Source organism: Lepidochelys olivacea, assembly GCF_965140295.1.
Source record: "Lepidochelys olivacea isolate rLepOli2 genome assembly, chromosome: 6".
NCBI lineage: Eukaryota > Metazoa > Chordata > Testudines > Cheloniidae > Lepidochelys > Lepidochelys olivacea.
The window spans coordinates 33,436,665-33,458,135 of NC_140416.1; the positions used below are offsets into that span (position 1 = coordinate 33,436,665).

The window sequence follows — 21,471 nt, forward strand, 5'->3', positions numbered from 1 at the left end:
CACTCCTCTCTCTGCTCTCCAATCTGGCCAAACTTCCAAAGTCTCTCTTCCCCAAATCCCCCACATCCTATGGACCTTCCTCCTCCTCTTGCACCCATTCCTCTTTCCTCTCCCTAGTTTCCAGACTCTCTCCTCCTCAAGTAGCTCATTCCTCCCTAAGCCTCTTCTCCTCCCATTGCAAATGCCCACTTTCTCCTCTGTCTTCCCTAGTCTCTCTAGCTTCTTCCCACAACTCTCCTCATCCCGTCCTTCTCCCGAACATCCCTTCACCCCCTCTCCTCTCTATTCACCCCTGGCTGCCCTCCCTGAACACCCCTCTCCCAGACTCTTCTCCTCAAACGCCCGTTTTCCAAATCCCCCCTTTAAAATCCTTTCGACCTTGCATCTGCCCAAAGACTCTGCCCTCCTTCCCTCCCCACCCCCCAGTGGCTGCATCCTCCCAACCCCGCCCTGGGCCTCTACGCCCCTCGTCCTACCCCATCTACCCCAACCAACTTCTCGCGTCCTTCCCTTCCCTGAGTCTGATTCCTCTTCACCGCACGGCTCGGCCTCCCTCCAGCCCCAGCACCTCGTCCCCCGCCCTCAGCCTGCCCCACAGGCTCTGCCTGGCCCCACAACCCCAACGCCTCGGCCTGGCCCCTCCCAGGCGCCCTCAGCGCCGTGCCGGGGGGACCTGACCAGCCCTCGCCCCCCGAGGAGAGGCCGGCCCGCTCGCTCCGCACACCCTACGCTACCGCTACCCGCGCGTCCCCCTCCCCCCGGCGGCTTCCTGCCCCAGGGCTCCGGGGCAGACTCGCTGCCCAGGCCCGGCTGCCCACGTGCAAGGCGCGGTGACAGCGGGCCGGGCCGGGCCGGGGCAGGAGCCTTCTGCCCCCTGCCGCCCGCTGATTGGCCCGGGGCTCGGCCGGGGCCACGCCCAGCTCTACTGCTCTCCGCCCGGGCCGGCGGCCGGGGTAGAGTCGCTGGGCTGCGCCCCTGCTGGTGCCCGCGTCCCACCTTCCTGCCCCGCGGTGAGCCCGGCTGGTCCCCCCCGCCCAACATGCTGAGCCGGGTGCCCGGTAAGTCGCGGCCGGGGCGGCCCCCGCTCCCCGCTCCCCGCCGGGCGAGCGGCTCCGGGGCGGGAGGACGGGGACGGTCTGGGGCTTGTGTAACAGGATTGTGTCCAACGTGCCTGTGTTGCGGCTGCCCGGGCTCCTGGCTGCCCGGCTGGGGTTGCGCAGGTGCTGTCAGCTGAGAGGCGGGAGCGCTGGTGAATAATTCACCTGGCCGCGGCTGTCCCGCAGCCCGGGTCCTCCCCGACCCCTGTTCAGCTCGGCCTCCCTTACCCGCCCTTTGGGCCGTTTCCCCGCTCCTCGCCGGGGCTGTAGTGCTACCGCTTCATGGGCTGGGGTGGCTTTGAAAAGAAACAGGACGTGATATAACCACAAGTGCGATGCCAGCGCGTGAAAAGAGACTCCGTGTCCGTCTGTCTGTCTGTGCTCAGCTGTGCTGGCTCTAACTTAACTGTTGTACAAAACGGGCTCGCGTCAGGAATTGAGACGCTTTCGAAACTAGCGATTTCAGGTTTCTCTGGCACAGGTGGATTGATAGGGACTTTCACTGCCCACCCATGACTAGCAGCCGCTTCAAACCTGACGTTTTAAATAGGAAGAGGAGTCTGACAGGTTGTGCCAGTTTTTCTTTTGCTCGGCTTGATATTGCAGCAGCGTTTGGTTTGGTCAATGACAGCCAAGGAAACAGGCAAGCCGGCTGTTTTGGCTTTTTGAGGGGGTGGCACTTTGTTTTGGCGGTGGGGAGAGGGTCTAGTTCTCTTTTTGTAAGTACCATCCCTGTTCCCTCTAACAGAAACCATTTCCTGAAGCTGAAAGTAGCACATGTTAACTCAGGGGTGGGCAAACTTTTTGTCCCGAGGGCCACGTTGGGGTTGCAAAACAGTATGGAGGGCCGGGTAGGGAAGGCTGTGCCTCCCCAAACAGCCTGCCCCCCCCGCCTGTCCCCTGCAGAACCCCTGACCTATCCAACCCCCCCCCAGCTCCTTGTCCCCTGACCACCCCCTGCCAGGACCCCCTTCCCCGAACCACCCCCCGGGACTCCCATGCCTATCTAACCCTCCCGTCCCCTGACTGCCCCAGGACCCCTGTCCCTGACTGCCCCCCAGGACCCCATCCTCTATCCAATCCCCCTGCTCCCTTACCCCCTATCCAACCCCCCCACCCCGTCTCCTGACTGCCAGGACCTCCTGCCCCTTATCCAACCGCCCCCTCCCCCTTACCATGCTGCTCAGAGCGGCAGGACAGGCTTATTTGAAAGCCTAGGAGGTGAGTGGGCGCAAGCTGCGCTCCCTGTGCAGCGGCGTGGCTGCGGGGGAGGGGGGACAGCTGGGGAGGGGCCGGGGGCGAGCCTCCCAGTCCGGAGCTCAGGGGCGGGGCAGGATAGTCCCCTAGTTTGCCCACCCCTGTGTTAACTGCTCACACTTCCTCCCTGAAGTGAGACAGCTAATTGTAAAGAGAGATTACTAATAGAACCGGGGCAGAAGTGAGGTGCACCATATGTGCAATATATAAGAGCTGGATGAGGTGGGAAGGGGAAGTCTGAGGTTGTTTACAGACATACATGAACATGTTCTTCCTGGTAATGGGTGAAGGTGAACTGTCTGAACACTTTTTGGCTACAGATATGAAAAAACTCTACTGAGGCCAGACTGGGAAAGACTGGGCGTAAGCCTTGCTATGGCCTTAGAATGATGATAGTGAGTGTGTGATATGAAGAAAAGGAGGACTTGTGGCACCTTAGAGACTAACCAATTTATTTGAGCATGAGCTTTTGTGTATACCATAATATGTAATTAGTGCTTAGCATTCACACAGCACTTGAGAAGTCCTCTACAAACATTAACTAATCAATCCTCACACCACCCCTGTGAACAGCATTTCTTATCATACTAACTGTTGTGATTTGCTTATCATAAAACTTTTTAACAACACACACATCTCTCCAGTTTCATCTGCATTTGTATGTAATACTATATGGAATGGCATAGCTATTGAGAGAGATTATGGATATGCTGCAATGGTCAATAGATCAGCCAATAAGTGTGTATAGACTCAAAATTTGCTAACTGCTCACTGCCTGGGGTCTGACTTCATCCACACTGTCCATACTGGATTACAATTGTTACATCTGTTAAGAATGTAAGCCTCTCTTGGAATAGGATGTGTATTGAATGGGTGAATGTTTTATCAACTTGTATTTTTTAATTATATTATCTCACTGAATGCTAATATTGCTTTCCTGTTTGAATTTTGCAGACTAAAGAGTGTATAATTATTGGAAAAGGTTTTAATTCACACAAACACATATGGTATGTGTTGTCCCCCTGATGTACATCTGTCACTTAAATAGGATCTGCTGACTGGCTTTTTGCTACTGAAGAAGGTTAACTGCAGTTGCTTGGTTAGATTATTTTTATAATCAAATCTGCCACCTTGATTGGTCTTGGATATAGTGACATTTAATCCTAGTCTGATCTAAAGATAGAGCTTTTGAGCCCTGAAATAACTTTTACTACTTTTTTATTTATATTTCCTTTGGACACTCTCTCTTCCTAACTAGTTTTTGGGTAGAAGAATGTATGGAAATAAGCACAAATATTTGACAGCATACTAACTTTCAGCTAGCATCTCTCTGTAAACTTCCTGAAATAATATGAGAAACGCTTTCTGTGTATTCTAGCTACAACACTCCTCTGTGGTGTTAAGTGACTGTCTCTCTGTGCGCATTAACCAGCACAACATCCTTTCCTGCTCACAGATTGGGCCTAATTGGATGTGACAACTATTTTTATTCAGGGCTTTGAAGTGTGGCTTAATCTACAGTAGTAATTGTTTTATTAAACCATTACACTTTAGGTATGGGTTGAAAATCTGAGTTTAAACAAAATGCTGGCAGCGTGAGCGACTGGAGGGGCTCAGAAGACTGATGATGAGATATAGATTCTCTTGCCTGAAAGTCTCTGGACTGAATCTGCCAACTGTTGATAAGTGAAAGCTAGTGACTTTCTGATATCTGTTCGGTGGCCAGCGCGAAAAGATTGGATGCCTCAGTCAATTTTAAAATTCTGTTCACAACTGGCATCCTTGCTGTAATCTCAGCCAAGAAGGAATTCGAGCAAAGAAATGGAATTACATTCTTGCATATAGAGATGATCCCTGCAGGTCAGAGTTGAAATATGTTGGCAGGGCTAGGAAATTTTATATAAGAGCCTCTGTTTTGTTTCAAGTTGACTTTTTTGTTAGGCATGTATTGCAAACTTTTTTTCATCAGAGAAACAATATTGCTAGAACATAGTGCAGAGGGATGGGTATTGGGACACCTGGGTTTTAATCCTACCACCTCCACAGTCTTGCAATGGACCTTGGGCAAGACTTTTAACCTCACTGTGACTCCGTTTCCTCATCTGTAAAATGGGGGTAGTGAGACTTGCAACATTTATCTCCCAGGGATGTTAACAATAAATGTCTGTAAAATACCTTGATCTTGGATAAAAGAGACTATATAAGTATATTTCAGTCTAAATAATTTTTAAAGGGATATCACTTTATATGCTAGATACACTTTCTTCTTCCTGCATGACAATTCACTGTATTCTAGAAATAAAGGGCATTGTAGAGTGGACACTTCAACTAGTTTTTGATGTTAACTTTAAACCTATTATAAGACTTCTCTCATGCATAATGGAATTAGTGATCATGTTTATGAACTAAAACAAAGATGCACAGAATTACTGACCACTTCACTCCTGGCCTACTCTTACTTGAGAAAATCTTATGTTTTCTCTCTACTGTACACATACTAATAATTTAAAAGCCTTTGCTTTGACATTTGGGGATTTCTTTTATAGAACAATTGCTTCCTTGATCCTGTAATTGTTTTTTCCATTGGAGTAAAGCCCCAAATCATATTTATGCTTTTGACCTTGATTCCACTCCCTATTTCCCCCAGTCCTCTTCTTTCATATCTCTTGATCCCCCTCTTTGGATAGCAGAGTGGTGGTGGTTTCAGGCAGGCATAATGGAGTGACAAACAGCTTCTTCCAAAAGTACACTGGCTGTCATATGGAGTTATTGTTCACTATAAGTGGATACACTTTATTATAAAAAGAAAAGGAGTACTTGTGGCAGCTTAGAGACTAACAAATTTATTTGAGCATAAGCTTTAATGAGCATCCGATGAAGTGAGCTGTAGCTCACGAAAGCTTATGCTCAAATAAATTTGTTAGTCTCTAAGGTGCCACAAGTTCTCCTTTTTCTTTTTGCGAATACAGACTAACACGGCTGCTACTCTGGAACACTTTATTATGACACATGTATGACACCTTTTTATTTTCATACTTGAGACTGAAAAGCCTCAATCCTTTTTCTTAGGCTTTATAATGTACACACAGCCTATGATGGCATAGCCCTATACTGTAGCCGCAGCATAAGCCAACTGGGATCTTTGTCGGTATAGGAACACCATCTCTCTGAAGGATGTTAGCTAATTGACAGAAGCACTCTTCCATCATCAAAGCTGCGTCTTCATTGTTTTTGGCATAGCTATGTTGGTCAGGGGTGTGGCTGTTTTCACACTTCTGACCAAGGTAGCTATGCCAATACAACTTTTAAGTGTAGATTAAGAGCTTGTCTACACTATAGAGTTAGGTCAGTTTAAATATGTTGCTCAGAGTTGTGAAAAATTTCATGCCCTGTGCAGTGGAATTAAGCAGGTCTAAGCCCTGGTGTAGATACTGCTAGGTTGACAGAAAATTTTTTCCATTGATCTAGCTACTGGCTCTTGAGAGGTGGATTTACTACAGCAATGGAAGAACCCATTCCATCACTGTCGTAACTGTTTACGCTACAGCAGCATAGCACAACTGTGCTGCCCTAGCGTTTCTAAGTCTGAGCCTTGGCTTTCTCTGTATTATGTGGTTATGTGTTGGCATATCAATCTTAAAACATTTTATGACTAACCTGATTAATTTAACTGTTACTACATCCCCTTATATATGTTTCTGACACTTTATTCAGATGGACCTTCCAAGTTCGTTGCTGCAAAACATATTTGCTATCCCTTCTGGCTCAGTAATCCACCTTTCCCCAGGTTAGCTGACACCTCAAGTTTTGACACCTGAAGGACATGACCATGCCCTTCCTGCAAAGTTGAAAAAATTGTAAAGCAACAAAGTTTATGGCATGGGCTAGAGAAATGAGAACCAAATTGAAAACTGGAAAATCCTAAATTCTAATCTAATTTCTGCTAGAGTCTCTCTGTGTAACAAATTTCAGAGTAACAGCCGTGTTAGTCTGTATTCGCAAAAAGAAAAGGAGTACTTGTGGCACCTTAGAGACTAACCAATTTATTTGAGCATGAGCTTTCGTGAGCTACAGCTCAGAAGTGAGCTGTAGCTCACGAAAGCTCATGCTCAAATAAATTGGTTAGTCTCTAAGGTGCCACAAGTACTCCTTTTCTTTCTGTGTAACAAAGTAACTTCACCTTTGTCTCTCATCTATAAAATGGGGTAATACTTACACTTACCTACTTCACAGGTTTGTTGAGGGTTCATTAACATTTATATAGTGCTTTGAAAATGTAAAGCTCTGTATGTGCTAAGTATTCTAATTCTTACTGTGGCCCTAAGACATGCAGCAATAGGACATGTTCTTGGGTACCTGACTGACTTTGCGTTAAAGTCATTAGAACTCCAGATTTGCAGGGGACTGTCCTAGAATCATGAACCATCTTGAGTAAAACATGCTGTACTGTCTGATGTTGTTTTTGTTTGTTCTCTTAAAAAGTTCTGCTGCAGAATATTTCTTTTTCGTGCCCGGTCTCATGACCGGAGATGTGAGCAAGCTAATTGTTGGGTGGTGGTGGTGGTCTGTGTATGCAGGACAACAGGGTCACTTCTGTGATTCTTTATGGTGAGTAAACTTGAAATATTTCAGTCTTGTGGCATAAATCTTGGATCTACCGCACATGTATTACAGTGCTGTTACTTCAAAAATAGTAACTTGAAACAAAACGTTAGGGGAAACTCTCAGATAATGTGAGTTTTCAATTGTAAATTATCGTGAAATACCACACAGCTTCAGAATTTTTTGTGAGCTGCTGGTAATCTATACACCTCACTTTGGCTTTTGTGCTCATATCTTGAATGACTGAAGTCAGTGACAAAACTCTGGTTGATTTCAGTGGAAGCAGGACTTGGTCCTAAGAGGCACTGTATGGTGTGGCACCTTAGAAATTAACAAGTTGCAAAACAGATTGTCAGGTCACTTTAAATAGAAGCCTATGTTATTGGAAGACTTTTTTTTTTAAGTTAGCAACATGTGTGCCTAATTTAAATTTAAGAAGTTGTAGAACGCAAAACCAACGAGTCACATTTTTAGAAGCAATGCAAAAAATAATACATATTTTGTTGTGTGTGGAACACAGTGTTTCTTCAGACCCACTTATCCTTTCATCATCTGTTTTCTGTAGATCCTTGGTTTTCTTACTACTTAGTTTGAAAAATATTGTCACTGCTCCTGGTCCGAACATTTTCACTACAGTTGAGCTCCACCTTTAACTGTATGGTCTGCAGCTCTTTAAGACTGGCTATGGAGGTATTTACACTAGACTGACTCTTTCACCAGCAGTGTTAGTAATTCTTAGTATTTCAGTGTATTACATTGCTTCCAGAGAACACATGTTCATTTCTAGACTAAGGATGCTAGCTGAGCTGTCAACTGATTCAAAGACTTGAGATAGGTCTATTACTTTTCAGATTAATTGTGCATTTGCACAGTTAATGCTGCATAGTGACAAATTCCAGAGTTGGAGTTTGCTCACTTTATTTTTGACATGGAGGAGTTGAGTAATACTATAACTCTTTTGTCTCCTGACAGGTACATTTAGCCTTGCAAGTAAGTAGAATTTTACTCTGCTTCCCTCAAAACTGGAGTTTAGTCACATTGGGGCCTGTCTTTTTCTTACTTCCATAAAAGGAAGGAAACTCTATTTAAGGCAACACATGGAGATTCTTACAGCATATTTATCTTTTTACCTAGTAGTACCTATGCTCTTTGAGGCTGGGGACCATTTTGTTTTGTGCTGGTATGTTGTATACCATGCCTAACACAGGGGTGGGGAGGGAACTAAATGAGAGAGCTATGTGCTAACACAATACAAATTACTAATAATCAGTAGTAGTAGTGGTCTCTTCTGTATACAAGTCCATTTCTTTGTTACACTGATAGAGTAGAATTTCCTTTTCTTGCCCCTCCGTAGCCAGTGCTCAAATTATGGGGGAAAAAGTATGGGAGTTGAGAATGTCAAGTGGCTTGCTTTAATTTAAACAGTAGTAAGAAGTCAGAGTTCCGTACGACAGGTAGACCCTAAAAGTAGTAAGGGGGCTTGGCCCTCCCCAGATCCCCCTGTAATTCGAGTGCTGTCTATGCCCCCTTTCCCTTTCCTCTTGTATGTTGCAAGATTGAGACTATGAAGGGGAAATAATTTTATTAAAATTGACATAGGCCAGCCAGCATCATTCAGTCACTGTACAGAATCTTTGAATTTTTGTGAATCTGATTCCAAATGCTCTATGTATACAGCAAAAGTCCCATGGGCTTTAGTGTCATGAATACAGGATCAGGCTCATGTTTTATCTCTTTTTATTTTTTTTTTTCCCGCTGCCTCCCACATCCTATTTTCACCCACATACATTTAGAAAATACACCAGTAATTTTCTTATTGGCTGCATGCTATCAAGTTAATATTAAACTGAAATTTTGAAATGACTGGTCTGGCATTGCAAATATGTGATTATGGAGTTTGTTAGTGTTTTAAAAAGCAAGTTCTTTGGATCTTAGTCCGCGATAAACCCTTCTCAGACTTTTTAAGCTTGCAGATTATTGACTGGACGTGCTGTTGCAACACCCAAAGAGCCGTTCCAGTTTACTCCTTTGTGTACGAGTGACATAAATGAGCAGTACATTAGAATGTATAAAAATCATGTACATTTTTCAGTGGGGGTTTACGCAGTGGTGTTTTAGCTGTGTGGATTCCAGGATATTGGAGAGAGAGAAGGTGGGTGAGATAATCTTTTATTGGACTAGCTTCTGTTTTTGAGAGAAACAAGCTTTTGAGCTTATGCAGAACTGTTCTTCATGTTTTCAGTAACCCATTTAAAATGTTTTATTGTGGTTGTTCCAAACATTTCTTCTTAAAATATTAAGCCACATAATGTGCAATAATTGGCCCCCAAAGTGCTGTCTTTTAAAGGCTGAATGCACCTTCAATTACTCTACCATACAGAATATATTGTATATATTTTGTAGTTTTCACACCCAGAGTGGTCACTTGAAAGGCTTTTTAAACAAATCTCTGTGTAAAGATTCAGAGAATGGTTTCTAATATAAACCTTTGAAATAGGTGTTGGGATGTGGGGGGAAGAGGATTGTTAATGCAGAGACTGAGGAAGACTGTTTCTCTTTGGGGAGACCTGTGTTTGTATTTTCATGTTTATACAATTGGCTGGGAACATATCACAATAACTATCCTGATAACTGGCTGAGGTGAGTCCATCTGTTACTGTTGTTAGAGGTAATGTGCCTCCCTAACAAAGGTTAGCACTCCCCTTGATAAGGATGGATGAGGTCCCAGTGGCCTTTACAACACGTAGATGGTTAAGGCATTGCCACTTACTTCGTGGCATCTAACCCCACACACAAATGGAGCAACACAGTAGACTAGGGAGGGGTAAATGGAAGACTGTGGAAGCACAGAGATATTAAAAAGCAGAGAAGAAACTGTAATATGCAAAACAATAATTCTTACGGACCACAAATAATCAAATTCTGGTACAGGGGATGCTGCTATATTATGTCCATGTGAAATGCAGCCTTAACATTAAAAACAGGACATTTTGTCCCCATTTTACCAAGTCTAGCTTTCTAATTTTTGCATATTCCAATAACTTTGCTATATTTTTTTCCAACTGAACAAATCTTTTCAGTTATTGTAGAATCAAACTCATTACGAGAGAGGTTCAAAGCCTGAGGAAGTTGCAAGGTTAGGACTATAACAGGGTTTAAAAGAGCACTGGATAAATTCATGGAGGTTAAGTCCATTGATGGCTATTAGCCAGGATGGGTAAGGAATGGTGTCCCTAGCCTCTATTTGTCAGAGGGTGGAGATGGATGGCAGGAGAGAGATCACTTGATCATTACCTGTTAGGTTCACTCCCTCTGGGGCACCTGGTGTTGGCCACTGTTGGCAGACAGGATACTGGGCTGGATGGACCTTTGGTGTGACCCAGTATGGTTCTTATGTTTTGAGTGTCCTTTGGCTTCACTGGGAGCTGAGGGTATCAACCCCCTTGTGTGGACTTGTGGGTCCCATTTGGCTACTGTCCAGCTGTTTCTCGTGTATTTTCTGCATGTGGTGCCATTCTGAAGAGAACAGGGTAAGATTCAGGGTCTGGCAATGGGAAGTACAAAGATTTGGCCCAATGGCATGACAGAGCAGAGGTTCTCAAACTGTGGTCTGTGAGCTCCATTCAGGTGGTCCGCAGATAGTTCCCACTAAAGGAACATGGCTCCACTAATTAGGTGCCTGGACCCTGGAGAAGACGCACATGTAAGATGAAGTGGTGGCCTAGGGGGGTAGGTGGGAGGGGTCAGAAGGCGGGTGGGGGGAATTTGGGACATGCAGGCCTGCGGTGGCCAGAGAAAGAAGGCCCTCCTTCCCCAGCTCAAGGGCTGCGGCTGCCAGGGAGAGACGGCCCTCCTTCCCAGCCCCAGCTTGGGGGCTGCCGCAGCAGGGGAGAGAGGGCACATTAGAAAGGTATTAAAATATTAGTTATTAAAATGAGTTATGTGCTTTTATTTGTAGAACAAAAAAGTTAATTACTATTAAGTTTTTTTTTTTAATGTAGCGCTTTTATCCAAAGCATTTTACAATAGTTAACTAACGGTACAAACAACATTTGGAAAGATCATTAAGTGGTCCACTGAGACTCTCAGCAATTTGGTTTGCGTTTCTATATACACAATTTTATAAATAACCAGCTGTCACTTCTACATACAGTATTTGTGTTTAGAACATTAGTGTGGTTGAATAGGTATCAGAAATGTGCACATGTTTAAGGACTGGAAACAAGTTCCACAGATGTGAACTATTGGTGCATGATTCAAAATTTAGTGGAACTCACCTAGCTGAATACCTGTTGGTATAATTAGTCTTTGAGATATTGTCTTTGTGCCAGACCCAGTGAAGGAGTACAGTGGAGTCTTAAGTGATTGTTTTTCAGTTTAATTGCGTTAATAAATAATGTCTCGAGGTGTACCAACTAAAACATTAGAAGAGCACAAGTTCTGTGTGCTGAACTAAAGCATGTTGTGTTTAATAGTAAACCTGCTAAAGTGAATACTTAAACATCCAGTGCATTGTTTTAACGGATTTTTCATATGGAAAATGACTACACACAGGGTTGGACAGTTTGTGACATACTTTCTATTAAAAGTGCTCTGAAAGTGGGGGTTATTTTAAATTTCTTGTCAGCATTCTTGGCATGCTGTATTATGTGATGCTCCCTTGCCACATGGGCTCACAATGTGCCATGACATATAACTACATACCAATGGTAACTTGATGCAACATGCCAAACATTTAATAAGACATTGTGTTGTGGCTTTGGTACCTGGTATAAATTTGGGAACAGGTATTTGAGCTGAAATTTTAAGTAGAGACATGTTATAATGGCTAGGTAACTTAATACTCTCTTTACTTAGTTGTACCGTGGGCTGCTGTGTGTGGTGTGAATGACAACCAAGGTTGCAGGTTAGGCCTATCTAGTTTTGTATTTTTAACCTTTGATCCTTATATATTTGGACAGGAAAATAGGTTAATGCGCAACAGGCTTACCCATGTTATGCATGTTAATAGATATTGCCTTCATTATATGCTCTGTGCATTAATTTTAACTGTAAGTTAGTTAGATAAATATGAAATAGCTGTGATACAGAGGACCAGCTAGGACAAGTTAAGCAATTGGTGCTTTGGAAGCAGCTGACAATTCCTCTCCTGCCCCAAGAGATGGGCTCAGGGGATATAGACCTGGAGTGGGACAGTATACATAGCCTGGGCCACCCTTCAAAACTTGTGGAAGAGCTGGCGCTGTCATGACTATTCTGCAGCCCTTGCTGTATTGGGGAAAACCATTCCTTGTGTTGGGAACTGTCATGGGGATTGGGGAATATGCAGGATTGGGGCAAAACAAGTACTGGCTGTTCCCTGGGAGAGCAAACTTCCACTTGTGATCATCCCCATGTCCTGGTAGAATGATGGGGAGAGAAACACAAGAATGGGGATCCTGCATGTATTTCCATGGGAGGGGATGATCCCCAAAAAGCTTGATCTACACTTGCTCGGGCTAAAGTTGTACCACTAAGATCCGTGAGAGGAGTTTTTACTACTTTTGACTGAAAGAGGTACAGGATTTGTAGGTGAAAAGATGTGTTTATATCTCAAATATATGAAATGCCTTTTTTCTAAAAATCCAGCAGTCAGTAATTTCTGAAGGCTTTCATTCACTTTGAATTTAAACACATGGCACTATGCATTCATGTAGCTAGCTTGTGTTTGATTTAATTAATGCATTGATTTCCACCACCACCCATCATTATTTGTTTTTAATTTGAGTAGCAAATGATTAATGTATATACTTAAAGGAACAACTTCAGCTGGGGTAGTGGGAGAGAATTTACATCTCCCATTTAGAGAGCACTCATCATGCATTAATACTGAACAAAAAGAACGACAGATCTGTTTTAGATAAGTGGAGACTCTCTTTTTGTGTGTGTTACAGCACACTTTCATAAAGCTGGGTTCAGGGTGCAACTTGATATTAACTAAAATATGTGACCGAAGCATGTGTTTAACAGAATATTTCTTGAGTCAGCTTTTTCCAATGGAATATTGTTTTAATGTACAAATGGACGAAACAGGTAATTCCAGAATGCAATATCAACATGAAACACATTTCCATTTTCAATTTTCTTTCATCCATTCAAGCACAGTTCTGTCTTGTGACATACTAGGTAAACTTCTCAAAGAAGCCTAACTCAAAGAGACTTCCAGTGGGATATAGGCTCCTAAATCACTTTGGAGCTTTTGAAGTTTTTAATCTATATATGCTTGACTGTTACGCAACTATACAAGCATTTTAAGAATCTCCTTGCTTAGTTCATGAAACACTATTGACTCCTAAGGTAAACAAAGGCACATAATAGCAGGCAGTGTATTTGAAGCTGGCATCTAAGATTTCATTCAGATGCACATACTAGTATAGTTACTAAAACTACTCTGATGAAGAGGCCACAAGCTTTTTTTTGTTTTTGTTTTAGTGTAGTATACAAACAATGCTAAAACTTAAGGTCTGACTGATCAGCTGCACTGCAGCCAGTGCACTAGCCTCCTACCCTTGAACTTTATACGCACGTGTGTAAGAGAGAGAAAAATATTGCTGAGAAAATATTTCTTGGAGAAAATAAAAACTTTCTGGATAAGTTTTTACCTTCACTGTTTCATTTACCTGGTCTGTCTACCAGATGTCAACTGATGTGTCAGTTTTGACCAGTACTTTAGACTAGACCTGTGGCATACAATATGTAGCTGACCCTTTTTTCAAATTGTCTTTTTGAGATGACAACACAGGATAGTTCACGAAAGCCTTCATTACAATTTAGTTTTTAATTACACTGTTTCTGTAATGAGCAAATTATACCTCTTGTCACATGCTAAGACACATCCCATGCTTTGAATCCAACCATTCTCCTTCCCACATGGGCTTGGCCTGTTGTCTGATATTTTGTTGTGAAACTGTCAGCTTAGGGCCTGCAATAATGTAATCCATTCTTGATTTCAATGGAGGGGAAGGAAAGCTGTGTGTTTTTTCCTTCTGATGATTCCATCAGGATTCTAAGAAGGAGCATTTTTGAAACTCTCCATAAGGGGGAGCTTCCCTGTCTTCTACGTAATCCAAGGAGTTTACTGATGTACTGCAGCTGAAACAATGTATTTTCAATAGAAACTAACATTGACAATGTAAACATATTTTTCTCTACTGGATTTGATTAAGCAAGTAAAGGCAAAGTTTTTAAAAAGTGACAGTCCCTTCACAGAACAGCATTCAGATAAAGACCAATTGACAAAGGAAGCGGAGCTACATTCACCTTTCCTTTTGGAGATCTAAATTTTTCATGAGAAATATCAGAAGCCAGGAATCTATATTGAATAAAATCTACACAAATCTTTTTTTTTCTTGTGCAAACAGTTCATAGGCTATACGGCCAAAAGGGACCATTATGATGATCTAGTCTGACCTCTTCTATATCACAGTCCATAGAACTTTTCCAAAATAATTCCTAGTGCATACTTTTTAGGAAAATCATCCAATCTTGATTTTAAAAATTGTCAGTGATGGAGAATCCACCATAACCCTTGGTAAACCTTGTTCCAATGGTTAATTATGCTCACTGTTAAAAATTACACCTTCTTTCCAATCTGAATTTGTCTAACTTCAACTTCCAGACATTGGATTGTATTCTACTTTTCTCTGCTAGATTAAAGAACCAATGTAGTACTTACAGACTAATCAAGTCACTCCTTAACTTTCTCTTTAAGTTAAATAGACTCAAAGAGATCAATCGTTTTAAGGCATGTTTTCTAATCTTTTAGTCATTTTTGAGGGTTCTTCTTTGAACCTCTACAATTTATCAATAACCTTCTTCAATTGTGGGCACCAGAACTGGACACAATATTCCAGGAGCGGTTGGACCAATGCCAAATACAGAGGTAAAATAACCTCTTTACTCCTAGTTGAGATTCTCCTTTTGATGCATTCCAGGATCGCATTAGCTCTTTTGGACACAGCGTTGCACTGGGAGCCCATCGTAGTCTGATTATCTACCATGACCCCCAAAACTTTTTCAGAATCACTGCTTCACAGGATAGAGTCCCCCATCCTGTAAGTATGGCCTACATTCTTTGTTCCAATACGTACGCATTTGCATTTAGCCATATTGAAATGCATATTGTTTGCTCATGCTCAGTTCAGACTTGTCCTTTTCATTATTTGCCACTCTCCCAATTTTTGTGTCCTCTGACCTGTTCAAAGTAGCACACTAATTTTATAGGGCAACACTAGAAGAGATTGTAGTGGCAACTTGTGACTAAAGCTTAGAATTTGATTTCTTCCCCCACTCTCCCCACTTTTTTAGACTTGGCATCTTCTGTTTGTTACTAATTGAAAACAACAAACTCATTATCTGTATGTTATGCCATTATGTTAATCTTAGAAAAGTAGAAATAAATCCCTTTCCGTGATGTGGTTATTAACTGCTACTATGTCTAGTCGCCTTAATCCAATATAACACTTTCATTGTTGAACCAGTTTGTTTTTTCAGGTTTCAGAGTAGCAGCCATGTTCGTCTGTATTCGCAAAAAGAAAAGGAGTACTTGTGACACCTTGGAGACTAACAAATTTATTTGAGCATAAGCTTTTTTTTTTTTTGTGAGCTACAGCTCACTTCATCAGATGCATTCAGTTTTTTCAGTGTACTTTAAAGGGCACTTATCACAAGCCATCTTACTACTACAGAATAAAAACTAGCAAATATTAAAGATATCAAATTATGATGTCTCGTCTGATGATAATTCTAGGTGCTGGGGAAGAGCCAAGATCTCTCTGACAAGCTACCTCCTCTACAAAAGGGATCATATCCCAACTAATACATATGGTTGGAGAGGGGGAAATGGAAGATGTATAAGATGCAGAAATGAGTGGGGGAGCAAAATATGATTCCCAATTAGTTTAAAAGAAAAAAAATGGGACTTGTGGCATATCCTAAAGGCAGCCAGCAAGGGCTCTGATGAGCCTTCTTTAGAAGAGTTTTTTGTCATTGAATATCCTCAACTAAAATATATATATATATATATTCAGCTCAGTCCTGATCTGAACCTTGGGCCCAAAATCAAACCCACCCTGGTCAGCCATGACAATTAATCAGGATCATTGATAGAGAAACTGTTGCTCAAGTACTTGGGAAGCTATTTTATCAAGAGTTTGGTATACCAGTGCAAAGGCCTGGAATTGTATCCTTTTTCATATCAGCTAGTGTAGGTCACTGAGGGCAGGTTTACATACTCCCTCTATTATACCCCCTGGAGCAAATAAACATCTGAATTCTGCAAGCATCAAAACTTCTGGATCCATTTCCAGGGTACCCAATTGAGGAGTGCACTACAGAAATTTTGCCACTTACTCACACTTTCTCTGTGTTAGTGCACTATTTTATTTATTTATTCTTGCTTTGCTTATTGTCCTGGGTGCTCAGTAATACTACGTAGAATTTTGATGCTCTAAGAATGGTTTGATCAGTAGTTTGATGCTACAGGCAAAAGAGACAGTTATTTTGAATGCTTTCAAAGCTTGTGAAGTTTCCCGTTAAACTTGTTCCCTATTCCTTCTCAGATCTTTTACATTCACATGTTTGAATATTGACTGCTAGTGTTCAATTATCAGGCTGAGTAAACACTGAGGAAAAATACTTCTGGTTCCTTGAAGTTAGTTTGTCAACATGCAGGTGAACAGCACTCGTGTGTGTGTGTGGGGGGGGGGTGAAACAATGAGGTGAGCACTGAAACAAACAGCTTTTAACTGCAGTTAAAAAGTAGGAGACCAATCTTGTAATTTCATTCATCTCATGATGCAACTTCTGTGCTGGAAGGCAACACTGCTTTCCTATTGCACTGTGCTACCCATCAATTGTGATTTCTCTTCAGTAAAGCTTGCAACAGTGCCGGTAGCAATGGCATTATACTGTTGGAATTGAAATATTTCACATATTTAAAACAAAAATCCCATTTGGAAAGATCAATTCAGTAATATCCTGTGTCATGTCTGAAGTCTGGCTTCCATAATATTGAAAAAGTGGAGAAATTAATAACCAGTCATCTTTAAACACTTCCAGGTAGTCTTATTGCCATTCTGGGTTGTTTTTGTGACAGAGTAATGCAAGCATCTTTAAGCAGTGTGTACTATTCTTCCCTGAGGATGTGATGAAGGAATCTGGGCTACTTTGAATGTGGCTTCTAATGTTTTCACAGGCTTATCCCAAGAGGCCTCTTTTTTTTTTTTTTTTTTTTCCCCTCCCCTTCCCCTCTCAGCCCATCTCTGTTTTCCAGCGCACCCCCACCTTGGTGAGGTGAAACTTGGGAGTACACAAGACAAATCAGACTGCTTAAAGGGTTACAGTAGTCTGGAAAGGTTGAGAACCATTGGGCTAGAGCCAGGTATGTGTGGCCTGTACAAGTCTGAGGTGCACTTTAAAATTGTGGGATGTGTATATGGAAGAAGTAGAGATCTACAATATAAAGTAGAGGCTTAGTGACAGCGTGGCTTTGGTGAGACAGTGAGGGCTTGTCTACATTACCTGCTGGATCAACGGGCAGCGATCGATCCAGCAGGGGTCGATTTATCGCGTCTAGATGCGATAAATCGACCGCCGAGCACTCTCCCGTCTACTCCGGTATTGCATCGGAGCGAGAAGCGGAAGTGGAGTCGACGGGGGAGCGTCAGCCGTCAACTTACCACACTGAAGACGCCACGGTAAGTAGATCTAATTACGTCGACTTCAGCTACGTTATTCACATAGCTGAAGTTGCGTAACTTAGAGCGATTTCCTCCCCCCTCCCCAGTGTAGACCAGGCCTGAGAGAGAACGTCCCCTATTCAAGGATAAAGAAGGTATATTCTGCTGCAATGCATAATTGACAAATGTTTGCCAAACAGCAGAAGTGCAGATTGCCAAGACGATTATTTGCTTATTTGTGCTGGCATGCCTTGGGGTCCTGGTCCATGGCTGGGGCTCCTTTGTGCTAGGTGCTGTACAAACACTGAACAAAAGATGGTCCCTGCCCCAAAGATCTTCATGTATTTTCAAAAGAAATTGAAACATAGTAAGGTATGGAAATCCAATTAAGGCATCCAAACAAGCTTACCTCTGCCCACAGTGACCCATGAGGAGAAAAAACAAGAACAAATTGTATGGATTTTAAAAATAAGCAAACACTATTGTGCAATCATTACAATTACATCATTATTGCATGGCATCACTAGTAGGCAGAGTTAAGGCCCCCAAACTACTTTAACTGAGTGTTTCTATACATGAACATGTTTACATTTCTTTTAAGTGGTATCCTTAGCTCCAAACTTCCTGGGTTTTTAATGCTTGTTTTGATTTTTTTGCCCTGAATTACTGATATTTACTCAGCCTTAATGCTAGTTTAACGTAGGCTTTTCTGGGAATTTATGCATATTTTGACATTGGCAGCCTACAAATCAGGTTTTCCCAGCCAGATATTTCGTTTTAAATCAAATCTACTCTGCACTAAAGCGAATGTTAGGTATAAAAGACAGTGGAAAAAGTAGCATCTCCTTTAAAAGTTGTTTACATACCACCTTGTTATATGTGTACTTCAGGAATGCAGGCAGGGCTAGTGTGGGTGTACCTTCATAAACTCAGGGAAATAAAAGCTAAAGTTGTTCAGAAATCAGTGGAAAAAGAATTTGCTAACAAACAGACCCATGGTTTATTTTCTATTAAGATCTGAAGATAACCTCTTGTGAGTTTCCTTCAAAGACATTTTGTTAGGTCTGTTGGATAATTGGAAACAAGTGCCTGTGATTTTTTGCAAAAGAGCACTTAAGACAGTTGTTGAAAAATCTTGGAAACTACTTTTCTTGTTGGCTTTAATATTTTTAGCACAGCAAATTTAACCGATCTTAACAAACTCCTACAATCAGGGTTTAGAATGTGTGATGATAAACAGTTATGAGCAAGATTTATTAATAGTTCTGTCTGCATTTTGGAATGTTTTTCTTATACGATCTTCCATGTTGTAGAAGATGCATGGGGACTTGATTAAATCTGACTGTCAACCTGCCCCATGAAAGCGATAATGTCAGTAGACTAGCATTTTGTTATAGTTTAGTTCTTTTACTTCCAGAGAAATGTTGTCATATTTCATCATAACTTTTTTTTTAGAGACTTTTTGTTTTGTGCCTCAGCTTTCTGTCGATTGGTGGGGAGGGGACATGGGCTCCATCAAGTTCCCCCACCCACTGGTTGATGCAGGTGGGTGACATTTCTGTCCTTCCAGCTTACAAAAGAGGCCCTCATCAAAAATTGTGGTGCAGTTCACCACCTGAAAACTCCCTAGCAGTCTTCTGACTGGCCCCGCTTCTGTGCCCCCCGTGGCATTTTCTGGCTAGGAGTCAGTGGTGGGTTGACATGAAATGGGACCTGGATGTAACTGAACCAAAGACACACTTCCTCCAAAAAAGAGAAAAAAAAAAAAGAGAATAACAACTCAGAGCCTCCCCCTTTCCTGTATGCTTGAGACTCCCGTGCATTTCTCTGATTCAGATAAACTTTCAAGTCTGACTGACTGTAGGGAAATGGATTGATTAGTGAATATATAAACACTAAAACAATGTTCATTTTAAAGTTTTATTTTCAAAAATTCTGGACAAATTTCTCGGTATATTGCACGCAGCCACCATGGGGCACAACATACAAAGTCTAAGAAGTGAAGTTCAGAGCCATGAAAGAGTTCTCTTTGGATTTATCCTATTCCAGTTTCCTTTCCCTGGAAAGGCCATTATAAACTCTGTTTCTGTTGGAGCATCTCCCTTTGGGGGAGGAGGGCTTAACAGTAATTGTCGTAACATAAGATAGTAACCAAAAGTTCACATGTTAATTTAAATCTAAAAAGTTAATCAAAGGGGAAAATATATTTTAAGATACTGTGATACCAAAGTTATCAGTCGAATTATTGAAATCTGTCTAGTGAATTGGGGACACTTGAATTAGATAATCCAGAAATGTTTTAAAAACCAAATACATGATCTGGTTATCTCTTAAATCTTCATTTAGGTACTCTGGACAGTTCAGTGAAAATCTTGGAAATTCAAGACCCCAGTTCTGTCCTCAGTAACTTCATTTGGTTGCATAGTTGAGAAAGAGGGTAGAATTTCAGTCCCAAGTGTCATGTTTGATTTTTCTTTCTCTCTGGTGTAAGTTCTTTTTATACTGATAACTAACTTCTATAAAGTTTGAATAGGTTAAACCGAGGCCAAAGTTTTCAGACCTTGATTTTGAAATGTAAGCAATTAATCCATGTATGTGTGTCTAACTAAAAATGGTCTGACTTCCAGAGGTGCCGAGCAACCACTGCTCTTGTCATACATGTGTTATGTGGGGAAAATAATCGACCCCCCCCTGCCCCCCCCCCAAAAAACACACCCATGTAGGGAGACGTTTCACTGACTTCAGTGGAGCTAGGATTTCACTCATATGCTTTTTTAAAAATCCAGTAGTGACGACTTCTTCAAACCCCCCACAGGAAACAAATGAGAAACTTGTCAATGTTTCGCTTCTTGTCCTGAACCTTGCTCATTCAGGCACTGAAGGCTCTTCCTCATTTGGTCACCACAACCGACTCTTGGGTTGCTTACCTCTAACACTCACTGCCGCATTTTAGATCATCTCTTTCCAGCTTATGCCTCCCCCTAGTCTACACTGGTGGTAGCCAGATGGCTGGCAGCTGCTCCTCTATGGCTGTAGGGAGCAACAGGCACAGAGAAGAGCAGTGCTACTGGCCTAATCCTCCCCAATGCTCTTTTTTGCTCCCCAGTTGCCAAGGGTAACTTACTCAGGTTGTGGGGGACCCTTGTTAGATCTTTGGATCTAATCTTCATGGGTTCATTGGATCCTAAATCTACCCCCAGGGGTTGAAAGACCAGCATTTGCTGTATCTTATGTACCTTTGTTCCCCCAAATCCCCTGCTGCCCTGTCTCTTGATGCCAAAGTAAGAGTGGATATTAAGCTTCTGGATTGGATGAGTCTTCTCTTCCCCAGCAGGTCAGATGTTCACTGTGCTCACAACTTCATCTCCCTCCCCTTGGCCTTATTTTTATGCCCTTTGACCAGTGGTTCTCAAACTTTTGTACTGGTGACCCCTTTTACATAATAAGCCTCTCAGTGCGACCCCCCCACTTATAAATTAAGAACACTTTTTAATATATGTAACACAATTATAAATGCTGGAGGCAAAGCGGGGTTTGGGGTGGAGGCTGACAGTCCGTGAACCCCCCATATAATAACCTTGTGACCCCCTGAGTGGTCCCGACCCCCAGTTTGAGAACTCCTACCTTAGACATAGAAAGGGAGTGGTAGAAGCATGGAATCCACTGAGCAGCTAGCTGCTTGTGGGTGGGGTCAGACTTGAGTGACAGCCACCAGGCAGTGCAAGCTACCTCCCACTTTCTGAACTCCAGCTCTCCCTTTGCTCCTCTGGGTGCACTCTAGTATGGTGTGAGATACC

At 42.3% G+C, this 21,471-nt stretch overlaps 1 protein-coding gene across 1 annotated transcript in view; it reads left to right on the plus strand.

Annotated features, from left to right (window-relative positions):
• Positions 1–971: 971 nt before the first annotated feature.
• MICAL2 (microtubule associated monooxygenase, calponin and LIM domain containing 2) overlaps positions 972–21,471 on the plus strand; it is a 179,428-nt gene continuing 158,928 nt past the window's right edge. The window contains exon 1 of the mRNA XM_084631941.1: positions 972–1,058. The gene's annotated coding sequence lies outside the window, so the exon portion shown is untranslated. The remainder of the gene's footprint in view (positions 1,059–21,471) is intronic.